The sequence below is a fragment of the Hemitrygon akajei genome, chromosome 3 (assembly GCF_048418815.1).
Source record: "Hemitrygon akajei chromosome 3, sHemAka1.3, whole genome shotgun sequence".
Classification (NCBI taxonomy): domain Eukaryota; kingdom Metazoa; phylum Chordata; class Chondrichthyes; order Myliobatiformes; family Dasyatidae; genus Hemitrygon; species Hemitrygon akajei.
The window spans coordinates 88,807,418-88,822,079 of record NC_133126.1 but is presented as its reverse complement, the minus strand read 5'-3'; the positions used below and the strand labels follow the sequence as shown (position 1 = coordinate 88,822,079).

The 14,662-nt window shown below is 42.9% G+C and overlaps 1 protein-coding gene across 3 annotated transcripts in view; it reads left to right on the top strand.

Annotated features, from left to right (window-relative positions):
• The window catches only part of ltk (leukocyte receptor tyrosine kinase), a 187,524-nt gene that overhangs the window by 15,098 nt on the left and 157,764 nt on the right, over positions 1–14,662 (top strand). The gene's annotated exons all lie outside the window — the stretch shown is intronic.

Here is a 14,662-nt window from a genome sequence, read left to right as displayed (position 1 = left end):
CACTAGTCACTGGCCTCCAACCTAACAAACAGTTATCCACCACTACTCTCTGGCATGGTTGAATCCATTTTACTACTTCAATATTAATACCTAATGATTAGACCTTCCTAACTAACCTTCCATGTGGAACCTTGTCAAAGGCCTTACTGAAGTCCATATAGACAACATCCACTGCTGTACCCTCGTCAACTTTCCTAGTAACCTCTTCAAAAAATTCAATAAGATTTTTCAAACATGACCTTCCACGCACAAATCCATGTTGACTGTTCCTAATCAGACCCTGTCTATCCAGATAATTATATATACCATCTCTAAGAATACTTTCCATTAATTTACCCACCACTGATGTCAAACCTACAGGCCAATAATTGCTAGGCTTACTCTTAGAACCCTTTTTAAACAATGGAACAACATGAGCAATACGCCAATCCTCTGGCACCATTCCCATTTCTAATGACATTTGAAATATTTCTGTCAGAGCCCCTGCTATTTCTACACTAACTTCCCTCAAGGTCTTAGGGAATATCCTGTCAGGACCTGGAGACTTGTCTACTTTTATATATCTTAAAAGCGCCAGGACTTCCTCTTCTTTAATCATCATAGTTTCCATAACTTCCCTGCTTGTTTCCCTTACCTTTACATAATTCAATATCCTTCTCCTTAGTGAATACCGAAGAAAAGAAATTGTTCAAAATCTCCTCCATCTCTTTTGGCTCCACACATAGCTGTCCACTCTGATTCTCTAAGGGACCAATTTTTATCCCTCACTATCCTTTGCTATTAATATAACTGTAGAAACCCTTTGGATTTATTTTCACCTTACTTGCCAAAGCAACCTCATATCATCTTTTAGCTGTTCTAATTTCTTTCTTAAGATTCTTTTTACATTCTTTATATTCCTCGAGTACCTCATTTACTCCATGCTGCCTATATTTATTGTAGATCTCTCTCTTTTTCCCAACCAAGTTTCCAATATCCCTTGAAAACCATGGCTCTCTCAAACTTTTAACCTTTCCTTTCAACCTAACAGGAACATAAAGATTCTGTACTCTCAGAATTTCACCTTTAAATGACCTCCATTTCTCTATTACATCCTTCCCATAAAACAAATTGTCCCAATCCACTCCTTCTAAATCCTTTCGCATCTCCTCAAAGTTAGCCTTTCTCCAATCAAAAATCTCAACCCTGGGTCCCGTCCTATCCTTCTCCATAGTTATATTGAAACTAATGGCCTTGTTATCACTGGACCCAAAGTGCTCCCCAACACACCTGTCACCTGACCTATCTCATTCCCTAACAGGAGATCCAACACTGCCCCTTCTCTAATTGGTACCTCTATGTATTGCTGCAAAAAACTATCCTGCACACATTTTACAAACTCTAAACCATCCATCCCTTTTACAGTATGGGCTTTCCAGTCTATGTGTGGAAAATTAAAATCTCCCACAATCACAACCCTGTGCTTACTACAATTATCTGCTATCTCCTTACAAATTTGCTCCTCCAGTTCTCGCTCCCCATTAGGTGGTCTATAATACACCCCTATAAGTGTTACTACACCTTTCCCATTCCACAATTCCACCCAAATAGTCTCCCTAGACGATCCCTCTAATCTATCCTGCCAGAGCACCGCTGTATTATTTTCTCTGACAAGCAATGCAACACCTCTCCCTCTTGTCCCTCCGATTCTATCACACCTGAAGCAACAAAATCCAGGAATATTTAGTTGCCAATCACATCCCCTCCTGCAACCATGTTTCACTAATAGCTACAACATCATATTTCCAGGTACCAATCCTTTCTATAAGCTCATCCACTTTTCTTACAATGCTGCTAGTGTTAAAATAAATGCATTTAAGAAATTCTCCACTTCTTACTCTGTTTATCGCATGTACTGAGTTACAGCAAAAAAACTGTCATCCATACAAATATTCATTACAACAGTGCATTGAGGCAGTACAAGGGAAAACATAATGCAGAATAAAGTGTTACAGTTACTGAGAGAGTGCAGTGCAGGCAGACAATGAGATACAAGGTCACAATGAGGTAGATTTTGAGGTCAAAATCCCAGCTTATCATACTATGGAACTGTTCAAACAGCAGGGTAGAAGCTGTCCTCTTTGCACCTGGTGGTGCATCCTTTTGGGCTTTTTATATTCTGCCTTTTTGGAGAGGCAAAGGAATGTCCAGGGTGGGTGGGGTCTTTGATTATGCTGGCTGCAGGAAGTGTAGAAAGGATCCATGGAGGGAAGGCTGGTATCTGTAATGTGGTGTTCGTAGCTCGGTAATGGGCAGAGGAGTGGTCATTGGTTGAAGGGCACCAGAGAGCCAGTTTGCTTGCTGCACACTCATTATGTAGAACTCGTATATGGAGCCGCAGGTCAGTGCAACCATTAAACTCAATGTTGTGGTAGGAATGGGCCCTTCAGCCCACAATGTTGGTGCCAACCGTGATGCAAATCTAACTAATCCCCTTTACCTGCACATAGCCAACATTCCTCTATCAGTTTCCTGCTCATGTGTCTGTCCAAAAACCTGTTAAACATCACTATTGCATTAGATTCTTCCACTTCTGGCAGCACATTCCAGGCATCCCCAATCTAAGTGTAAAAAGTACTTCCCTTGCATATCCCCTTTAAACTTTCCCCCTCTCCCTTAAAGCAATGCTCTCTGGTATTTGATATTTGGGGGGGGGGGGGAGGGAGGACTGATTATCTTGGTCAGACCCCACTTGGAGTACTGTGTTCAGATCTGGTCACCTCACTACAGGAAGGATGTGAATACTATAGAGAGAGTGCGGAGGAGATTTACAAGGATGCAGCCTGGGCTGGAGGGCATATGAGAATAGGTTGAGTGAACTTAGCCTTTTCTCCTTGGAGCGACGGAGAATGAGAGGTGACCTGGTAGGGGTGTATAAGAAGATGGACATTGATTGTGTGGATAGCCAGAAGCTTTTTCCCAGGGTTGAAATAGCTAACATGAGGGTGCATAGTTTTAAGGTGCTTGGTAATGAGTACTGAGGGGATGTCAGGGGTAAGTTTCTCACACACAGAGTGGTGGGTGCGTGGAATGCACTGCCAGTGAAGGTGGTAGAGGAAGATACAATAGGGTTCTTTAAGAGACTCTTAGATGGGTACATGGGTCTTGGAGAAACAGAGGGCTCTGCGCTAGGGAAATTCTAGGCAGTCTCGAGAGTTGGCCAACATCGTGGGCCGAAGGGCCTGTAATGCACTGTAAGTTTCTATATTCTATCTGTCCCATCTACGCCTCTCATAATTTACACATTTATATAGGATCCTCCTCAGCATCCAGCACTCCAGAAAAGTAAAACCCAAGTTTGTCCAAACTCACTTTATAGTGAATACACTCCCATCCAGAGAATGTCCCGGTAAAAATGTATCTGCCTCCTCATTCTTTAACTAGTGAGGCAACGAGAACTCACACAATACTCCTAATGCGGCCTAACCAAACATGGTCTCCCAGCTTTTATACTCAGTGATCTAACTGATGAGAGGTTACATGTAATAGTCACCTTGTTTTCATTTCACTGAGATATGTTACAGAATAGATCCTTCCAGCCCCTTGAGTCGTAGCTCCCAACAGTCCCCCGACCCCCAGTCTAATCACAGGACAATTTACTATGATTGATTAAGCTACCGACTGGTACACCTTTGGACTGTGGGAGGAAACTGGAGCACCCGGAAGCTCTTGCAGTATAGGGGAGAACGTACAAGTTCCTTACAGGCAGTGACGGAAATTGAACCAGGGTTGGCTGTACTGTAAAGTGTTGTGCTAGCCACTACACTACTGCACTTCTGATCAATGGCACATTTTAATGATCATGTTGCTGAGTTTGCCCAGTGTAGGAAATGATAAGTTAGCTTTAATTCATATGATATGACATAAAACAGCATTGGTTGAACAGATACTGGTGTTCTTGTGATACTATACTTGCATCTACATAAGACCTTATCACTTTGACAGATCTCAAAATACTGCACACACTGAAGTGTCTACATAATTATAGTTGCTATCAGCATGTAGGCAGAAATCGCTATGTGTTATACTTAAAATATCTACCTCCCTAAAGAACCGGAGGAAAGGGGAGAATTATTTTGCATGCAGTGGGTTGTTGTGATGTGGATGAACTCCGTGAAATATATTTGTAGAAACAGATTCAACAGCAGCACTCAACCAAAAATCAACTTACAAGGAAAAAAATTGTGGGACTATGGTAGAAGACAAGAGAGTAGAGTTAATCGGATAGTTATTTAAAGAGCCAGCACTGGAAAATTGAATAAAGTTGCACCCTTCCATGCTGTTATCAAGACAATCAATGCTGAGAACATTTCTTTAGCCAAATTCGTCAATCCATTAAACCTGCATCCAATATTGGTTTACTATGTAGGGGCTTTGGTAATGTGACAACAATCCTTCCAGGCAACCTTATGTTAAGACTGGATTAGAAAAGTAAAAATATAGACCATCTTTTGTGGAAGCCAATGCACAGTCCAACATAAGTTCCCTTGCATATAGGAGTTTGGAAGGGGCAAGCTGTTGAGATAGTCAAGATGGTGCTGGGATGGGAGCAGGTAAAAGGGAAAGGCTCTGCACTCTAGTGTGGAAATTGAGAACAGAGTTGGGGGTGTGGAATAATTTCCGTGGAAATTTAAATGACTTGTAGATGATGGAGGATTTCTCACTGGAGAATCTATCCTGGGCCCAACATATTGATGCAATTACAAAGGCAGCTCAGCAGGAGTTTGGTGTATCACCAAAGACACTTGCAAGTTTCTACATATGTACATTGGAGAGCATGCTAACTGGCTGCATCACCACCCGGTCACTCATGGGTCAGAAAAAGCTGCAGAAAGTTGTAAACTCAGCCAGCTCCATCATGGGCACCAGCCTCCCCTGCATCCAGGACATCTTTAAAAGGCAATGCCTCAAAAGGTGGCATCGGTCATTAAGAACCCCTCCCCTCCAAATCAACCAGGACATGCCCTCTTCTTATTACTACCAAAGAGGAGGTACAGGAGCCTGAAGACACACACTCATTATTTCAGAAACAGCTTCTTCCTCCCCATCAGATTTCTGAATGGGCAATAAACCCATGAGCACTCGTTCAGTATTTCTCTCCCCCTCTCCCCCTATGTGTTGCAATCCACATTGTAAAGCAACACATTTCACGACATTTTCTGGTGATATTAAACCTGTTTCTGATGCACCATCAATAACTCACTCTGAGATGTAAAAGCGAGGTATCGGCTTTTATTGACTGGAAGAAGGAACAAGCAGTGAGTGACCACCATACTACATCCTGGAGACTGAGAGGCCAGGCTCAGACCTCCATCACCTTTATACAGGGGTCTGTGGGAGGAGCCACAGGAGCAGTCATCAGGGGGTGTGTCCAGACAGGTATATGTAGTTCACCACAGTTTCCAATGTTAGAAAGTAAGCCTTCCTTTGAGGAACTTCGAACACACTCCCCGAAAAGTTGTTGAGGCCTGACAAGTGCTAGATACACATATAGCTGAGATCACGTGAAGGGTCTCAGCCCAAACCATTGACCGTTTATTCCCCTCCATAGATCTGCTGAGTTCCTCCAGCATTTTGTATGTGCTACGCAGGGATATTGGGCCAGCTGAACATTCCAGAACTCTGATATATTTTCATTAGTTAAACGATCAAGGAGATGTTACTGAGGTGGTGAAGACATCATGCGATAGTAATTAACTAGTCAATGCTAATCTTGGAATCTGAACGTCTGTGCTACTCACAACCACAATTACATCTGGAATTTTAAAAATGCTTACGCTCCTGTTGCCCTGAAGTAACTTGTCAGATAAATCCCTCTGTTTGCTGCCTCATCCTCAAAGGCATGATTGAAGCTTCACATAGATGACGGAGGCAGAGGTCTATCAAGTAGCGGGGCAGTGCAGTCTCTTATCTAAGCCTAGAGCTGTTTATTTAGCTTTCTCTAGCCAGACAATTGCAGTTTGTGAATGAAAGGTTGCTCCCATGAACATTTTTAACACTTCTCTCAATTGTTTCTCCTTGTAGAATTTGTATGCCCAAACATAAAATGGTAAAAGACAAGGTGGCAGGTCAGCACAGTGATGCAACCAGTAGAGCTGCTGCCTCACAGGTCAAGTGACGTTGGTCCAATCCTGACCTCTGGTGCTGTCTGTGTGGAGTTTGCAGGATCTGCTTTTGACTGTGTGGGCCTCCTCCCACATCCCAAAGACGTGTGGGTTGGCAGGTGAATTGGCCACTGTGGAATCTGGAGGTGGTGATGGTGAGAATGTGGAAGAAATGAAATTGGGTTAATGCAAATGGTAAGCATGGGCTCTGATGGGCTAAAGGCCTTGCTTCCACATTATAGGGCTCTATAAAATTTACATTTCTCTAGCACTATCATGACCTCTGACCTTTCGATCTGCTTCACAGGACATAAAATACTATTGAGGGTTATTCACTATTGTAGAAAACATGACAAATGCTGTTTATTGCCAGTCTTCAGTACACGAGTGTAAAGGGGAATGAAATGATTGTTACTCTGGATCCGAAGCAGCATTTAAAAAAAGAACACAATTTAAAAAAAACACAATATAAAGATAAAGCAATTCTTCAAAAACACAAGTAACTGCTTGAGTGTGGCCATATATACACACAAGATTTGTTTATGTACATAAAGTGAAATGAGGTGGAGTATCTGTTTAGGTGATTGGCAGGAAATTATTAAGTGACAAAGTGACTTCTGGCTAGGAAACTTCGGGGTGTACATAAGATCTTCTAGGTTCCACAAACAGTAACACATTATCTGGTGAATGATTTCAGTCATGGTTCTAGTGAGCCACATGACTAAAGAAATAGAATTAAGTAGTGTCAGAAAGAGGACTTGCAGACGCATGGTAGAGTTACAGATACACCTCAGCACATAATGAAATCCAGCCGCCCCTCCATGGACTCCATCTACTCAGTAAAGAGCCAGTATTCAAAGGTGCCACCCACCCTGGACACTACCCACAGGCAGAGGACACAAAAGCCTAAAAGCACTTACTATCAGCCTCAACCTCGCTATTAAATGGTTCTGAAGTATGATAAAATGGGCTCTTGACCTAACAGTCTACTTTGACGTGGCCTTGCATCTTACTGTCTAGCTGCACGGCGCTTTCTCTGTAACTGTAACACTTTATTCTGTGTTCTGTTATTGCTTTTCCCTTGTACAACAGCAATGTACTGATATGAAATGATTTGCATGGATAACATGCAAAACAAATCGTTCACTGTAAGTACATGTGACAGTAATGAAACTTTAGCCAATTTACCCAAGCAGCAGAAATGTAGTAGATAAAAGAATAGACACAAAGTTAGAGTAAAAGATTTAAAATTGGGAAATGACTGCGACAGGAAGTGGAGAGAGCTAATCTGGAAGTAATTCGATATATTGAGCACTACAGCACAGAAAGTGTCAAAGGTATTATTGTGCCTACTCCCATCGACCTGCACCTGGACCAGTCCTCCATAGCCCTCCCATTAATGTCGTTATCCAAACTTTCCTTAAATTTTGCAATCAAGCCTGCGGCCACCATTCCTGCCAGCAGCTCGTTCTTCCTCATATTCCCCTAAGCATTTCAACTTTCACTCTTGACCCATGACCCCTAGTTCTAGTCTCATCCAACCCCAGTGGAAAAAAAAAGCCTGCTGGCATTTACCCCTCATAACTTTGCATACCTCTATCAAATCTATAAAGAAGCATTCACCCTGAATTTGCTGCTGACCTACCCGATGAGTCTGGCTTCGGGATCCCCCGGAATTTACCTCCTGTAAATTGGCAAGCTCCTCTTCGACGGTGATGTTGAAGCTTGAGCCTATTGATTCCAGGGGCATTCAGAGCAAACTTCAAGAAGCATGTGGAGAAAGTGTAACAGCAAGCTAAGGCAGAACCCCAACTGAGCTGGCTTTCACAGTTGCCCAGGGCAATCAAAACTGCTAACAATCAAAAATTTTTCAATGCCCAAGATAATACTCTTAAAACATATGTGCATTGAAATGAACTGAAAACATTCAACTAAACTTAATGGGCATTTAAAAGTGAAACTAAAACTTTGTTCCTCTTTCAACTGTTCAAACAGTTAGAATCGCTGATGTATTGGATGGGTTCTGCAGTGGAAGTACTGGGGAGTAACTGTAACCATACCTTGACCCTATGAGGAGATGATGGGAAAAAGCCCAGAAAAGAACATGGAGATCGTTTGAACATTCCTGAACTTGAAGGCACATATGCAAGGAATTGGCAGTGGCTCCTTGCTGAATTACTGGCACTTTATCAAGATCAATATATCGCAGGACAATTTACCCTTCTTGTTGCTGTTTTATCTGCTTATTCATACTTAATTTTATGCTCCTCCAGCTCCTCAGTTAAAATCCAATATGGTTCAACTCTTTTTACAAATTCTATCCCCCCCCCCACCCTTTTTCACATGTAGCGTGTTGTGGAATAGGTATTAGTTACTTTGTATGCAAAGCTTATCTGATCCTAAAATAACCCTTTTGATGCACTTGAAAGTCATACTTTAGGGAGTAACTTGAGTAGGGTTGTATAGTATACCTGGTTGTATGCCTTGTAATCCAGAATATGGTAGTGGTTCAAAGTTTGAGAATGTATTTCCCACTCTACAACTTCTGTCCCATTGCAGGTTGATCTCCCCAGGTTATGACAGGGTTCCATTCCGACTGTGATCTGCTCATAATTCCATCAGAAGGCTCAACATAACCCAGCTGACAAATCCGTCTGCCTGATCTTCCAAATCCTCCTTTGTATGTACGGACTGTACGTACCTGGAGTTTGAAAGCTGGGGAGGACTTGTGTGCGTGTATCACACAGAAAGTGCTTTGTGGTACTTGCTCAGGCTACTCGACAGCATCTTCCAAGCCTTTCAGCTTCTATTGCCAAGGGTAAGGGTAGCAGGTGCACAGGACAGGTCCCCCTTCAAACAGCCTACCATCCTGATTTTGAAAATTCATTGCTGGCCCTTCAACTTCACCCTTGTTGGGCACCTGGCTGATAATGCCCATCGTTTAGCATGCACACGCACACCCTATGTATCCCTCTTCCTCTCGCTTCTACATCGCAGCCATCACCCCTCTACACCCTCAGTCCTGATTTAGGTTTTTTTTTGCTTTAAATCTTGGAACTTCTTCCACAACAGTGCTCTGGTGTATCTTCACCAGAAAGAACGTGGTGATAGAGAGCAGCTTGTTAACTGCATTCTCAAGGATAATTATGAATGCACAATCAAGGATGTGGATCTTGGCAGCAACCACGTCCTGAAAAGTGAATCCCAAATATAGTACACTACAGCTTAAGTTCAAATTTCCTTGAACCTATTTAAATGAGCAGGTAGACTCTTGTCATTGTGCTAACTGACATTTGTTCCTCAATAAACATTCTTAAACTACTTTATCTGCTCATCATTATTTTCCTGTTTGTGAGAGCTGGGGGTGTACAATACAATACAAATCTGTAATACAAAGGTACATATTTGGTTTGGGGAGGTGTTCTGAATTGCTTGTATTGCTCTGAATAGCATGGAGTTTGCTCCAGTAAAGTATTCCTGGTGAGTACTACTACACTGAACACCTCTGTCAAAGCTCCACCTAAACAAGAATGAACACGCTCTCCTCCTCTTCACACTAATATTTCTCAATCCATCTGACTTATTTTTCCCTTATCCTGTTGATATTGGTTTATTTTTGTCACATACAAGAGGGTGCTGAGGCGCAACAGTGTTTTGTGGCTATAGTATCGCACAAGGTTGGATCAGGATAAATTGTTGATGATATTTACACTTGGGAAGTTGACTCTCACAGCATCATTAATACAGACAGGGATGTATACTTAAGCACACTTTCTGAAGTCAATGACCAGCTCTGCTCACTGTGTGGAAGGGTTCAAATTTCAAAGTACTCATCTGTCACCATGTACTACTTTGAGATTCGTTTTCTTGCAGGAATTTACAGGAAAATGAATAAATACAATAGAATTTATGAAAGACTATACATAAAGATTGACAAACACCTAATTTGCAAAATAGGACAAATTATGGCAATAATAAATAAAAGTAAATAAATCATACTGAGGACATAACTTGTAGAATCACTGAAAGTGAGTCTATAGATTGTGGAGTCAGTTCATTGTTGAGGTGAGTGAAGTTATCGACACGGTCTTGACGTATTAAAGAACCAGGTGAGGTCACCTGTGCTGTGAACTCCTAGATCACATAACGCTCTCCACGGAGGAGCCGTGCATCCACTGAGGGGAATGGTCATTCTGCACCTTCCTGAAGACCACAAGTGATTTTCTTTGTCCCCTCCACGTTCAGCCTTAGTTTGTTCTTCTCACACCAATCCACCAGCTGCTCCACTTCCTCGCTGTACTCTATCTTGTCATCGCTCTCAATGAGGCCAGCCTTTGCTGTGTGATCTGCAAACTTGATTACACGGTTTGAGCTGGACCCTGCGACACAGTCATGCGTCAGCAGTGTGAACAACAGTGGCTGAGCACGCAGCCTTGCGGAGTGCCAGTGCTCAGTGTAATGGGATGAGAGACGTCGCCGCCCACGTGGACTGACTGTGGCCTTACTGTCAAGTCCAGGATCCAGTTGTAGAGGGAGGTGTTGAGACCCAGCGAGGGCGGTTTCCCCACCAGTTTCTGGGGCATGATGGTGTTGAATGCCAAACTGAAGTCTATGAGCAGCAGTCACCTGGTTCCTTAATGACACCTTCCTGGGCAAGAAGGCACAGGAGTGCCTCCACTTCCTAAGAAGAATAAGGCCAGCAAGGCTCCACCCCCCCCCCCCCCACCTCGCCTTAAGTGCAGTTTACAGGAGCACCATTGAGAGCATCCTGACAAACTGCATTTCCATCTGGTATGGGAGCAAAGAATACATACACAATGCTGGAAGAACTCAGCAGGTCAGGCAGCATCCATGAGGTATGGGAGCAGTTGTGCATCACACCTGAAGTCCCAACAAAGGATTATGAGAACAGCTGAGATGATCATAGGGGTCTCCCTACCGTCCACTGGGGACATTTATCAGGAGCTTTGCATACACAGGGCCCTTAGTATTATCAAGGAGCCCACCCATCCATCCAGCACCCTCTTTGACTTTCTACCATCAGGCAGGAGACTCCGATGCATAAAAACATTAACAGATTTTCCCCAGGCCATTAGGTTTCTGAGCTCCCTGCCACACCATATTCAAAGTGTCACTGGTTAATCTGTTCCGTACCTTACAATATTTAATATTAATGCATTTTAGTTTGTTATTTATGGGTGATTCATCTGTAGATTTTATCCTTACCTTTGTTGGTCACCGTGTGTGTTGTGTACTATTGTGCTTTACACCCAGGTATGGAGAAACATTGTCTCATTTCTATATATGTTATATGGTTATAAACTTTATGCAGTTAAATGACAATAAAACACTTGACCATACAACTAGACTCTCTATCTCCTTCCTGTACTATCTTACTCAGGCTTCCATCTTTATGGAGTCTTCTGGTGTTTGACTTGGACTACGACTTTTCATCTGTAATGGTCCTGGTTTATTTTTGTCATAGGTACCAAGGTGTAGTGGAAAAACATTTCTGTTTGCATGCCATTCAGTCACACTTTGCTACACACAAACACACTGAGGCAGTGAAAGGAAACAGAATGTAGAATATGGTCTAGCAGGTGCAGAGAAAGTGCCGATCGATAAGTGCAAGTGCCATGATGAGGAAGATTAGAAGATCAAGAACTCATCTTTACCGTATGAGGGGTCCATTCAAGAGTCTGATAACAGCAGGATAGAAGCAGTCCTTGAGTCTGCTGTCACATGCTTTCAATATTCTACCTGATGGGAGAAGAGAGAATGATGGGGGTGGGTGCTCGATTATGTTGCCTATTTGCCTGAGGCAGCAAGAAGTATAGACAGACTCAGTGGATGGAGGTTAGTTTGTGTGATCCACAAGGCTGTGTCCACAACTCTCTGTAATTTCTTGGGGTCTGGGGTGGAGCAGTTGCCATACAAAGTTGTCAGGCATTTGGATAGGATGCCCTTTATTGGGCATCTGTAAAAACGGAGTCATCAAATTTCCCTCACCTTCTGAGGAAATGGAGTCTTTAGTGTGTTCAGAGGTAATTTGTGCAATCTTCTCATCCTCTTGTTGATAATACATTCCCGCTCCCTTCACTCTCTGTTCACATGGGTTCATTGTCCTCAGAATAATCTTTTTGAATTCAATTAATAAAGTTATCCCAAATCGCCTTTAACCTCTGCTTGGCTAGCACTTTCTCCCAATGAGATATCTAGGTAGATTGCCATCCTTTGCATGCCCTACTCACCCAGAGTTTCTGCTTACCTCCCTCTTTCTGACTTGAAGAACATTTTACAAGGATTCTGTTGCCACTTCAAGAGAGAGACTTGATTTTTATATTTGCAATACTAACTCTTCAAGGCTTCCACATAATGCTTTAGCATCTGATATTGGTGTTGGTTTATTACTGAGATTCGGTGAAAAGCTTGTCTTGTGTCTGTTCAATGTGCATTGAGGTAGAACAAAGTAAAACACTAACAATGCAGAATGAAGTGTAACTGCTACAGTGAAAGTGCAGAGCAGGTTGTTCCTTATACGTACCGTGGGTTACTCATAAAGACACATATTCTGGAAGAATATAACGAGAACTTCTACTTAACAGCAAACAGCAACCACGTCTTAACATACAGTACAAGCTTCTCGATCATTCTGTCATTTCTGCGCATGCTCATAGCTCCGTCCAATCACATTCTTCCACGTGACATGTGATATCACCACACAGGTAAACAATGTGCGAGGTCATAACAAGGTAGGTTGTGAGATCATAAACCCATCTTGTTATACTATGAATCATTCAATACTCATTACCATGGGGTAGAAGCTGTCCTTGAATTGATGATACTTGCTTTCAGGCATTTGTACCCTGTTCAGGGTGGGTGGGGGGGGGGTCGTCTTTAATTTTGCCGCTTTGCTGAGGTATTGAGAAGTGTCGACAGAGTTGCACAGAGGGGAGGCTGGTTTTCGTGATGTGCTGAGCTGTATCCACAACTCTCTGCTGTTTCTTGCGTCGTATGCAAAGCAGCTGCACCCAAACAGGGTTCTTCCTTTAGTGCATCGAATAAGGATTGGTAAGGGTCGGCAGCGACATATCAAATTTCTTTAGCCTCCGAAGGAAGTCGAGGTACTGGTGAACTTTCTTGGGTGTGGTGTCTATGCGTTTGGATCAGGGCAGGCTATTTACACTCCTAGGAACCTGAAGCAATCAATCCTCTCAACTTCAGTACCATTGATGTAGACAGGAGCATGTGCACCCCCCCCCCCCCCTCCTGAAGACGTTGCCTGTCTCTTTTGTTTTGTTAATTTTAAGGTAAAAACTGTGGTCTTGACATCATGTTACTAAGTTCTCTGTCTCCTTCCAGCTCATCATATTTGAGATACAGCCTGCTATAGTGGTATCACCTGCAAACTTGGAGATGGAGTTAGAGCAGAGTCTGACCACACAGTCATCGGTGTACAGGGAGTGTAAAAGGGGCTGAGGATGCAGCATTGCAGAGCACCAGTATTTAGAATAATTATGGTGGAGCTGTTGCTGTTGATCCTTACTCGTTGTGGTCAGAATGTCAAGGATCCAGTTGCAAAGGGAGGTGTTGACTCCTAGGATTTGGTGATGGTTTTCTTGGAATTATAGTATTGAAGATGGAGTTCTAGGCAATAAACAATAGGCTGATGTAGATGTCTTTACTATCCAGAAGCTCCAGATACAAGTGTAGGACCAGGGAGAAGGCACCTACCATAGACCTGTTTCAGTGATGGGAAAACTGCAGTGGGTTAAGATTGTCTGGAAGGCTGAAGTTAATGTGTATTATGACCAGCCTCTCAAAGCACTTTGTGATGGTAGATGTCAGAGCCACTGGGAAGTAATTGTTAAGGCATGTTGTCTTTTACTTGGGTACTAGGATGACGGTGGTCTTTTTAGAACAGGTGGAAACCCAGACTGAAGAATGGAAAGGTTAAAGATGTCTGCAAATACACCTTCCAGCTCATTTACACAGGATCTAAGGACACAATCTGTTCTATACCTATCTGTTCAGAATGGTGGATGTTTTGGATCACAGGCACAGCTCCTGAAATGTCAATCATTGTGGGTCATTATGCATCTGTGAGGAAGGGCTTTGCAAGCTTGGTGCTTTCCAGACGGCTGTGTAGAAGGTGAATACCAAGGATGAAAATGGCAGATTTGTAGAATCGGGCAATATCTCACAGGAGGCACAGTGGTTCAATTAGTGGAGCTGCTGTATTGCAACTCCAGCCATCTTGGTTCAACCCTGACCTCCGGTAAAGTTAGTGCCAAGCTCGCGTGAGTTACCCTTGGGTGCTCCAGCTTTCTCTCACATAACAAGGACGTGGTGTCATAGAGTCTTTGAGCAATACAGCACAGAAACAGGCCCCCTTGTGATGCTGACAATGGTGCTATAGCCCTATTTGGTGCGTATCCCTCTAAATCCACCCCCCCCCCCCCACCATGTACTTATCCAAATGTATTTTAATTGTTGCATCACTTTCTCTAGCAACTCAT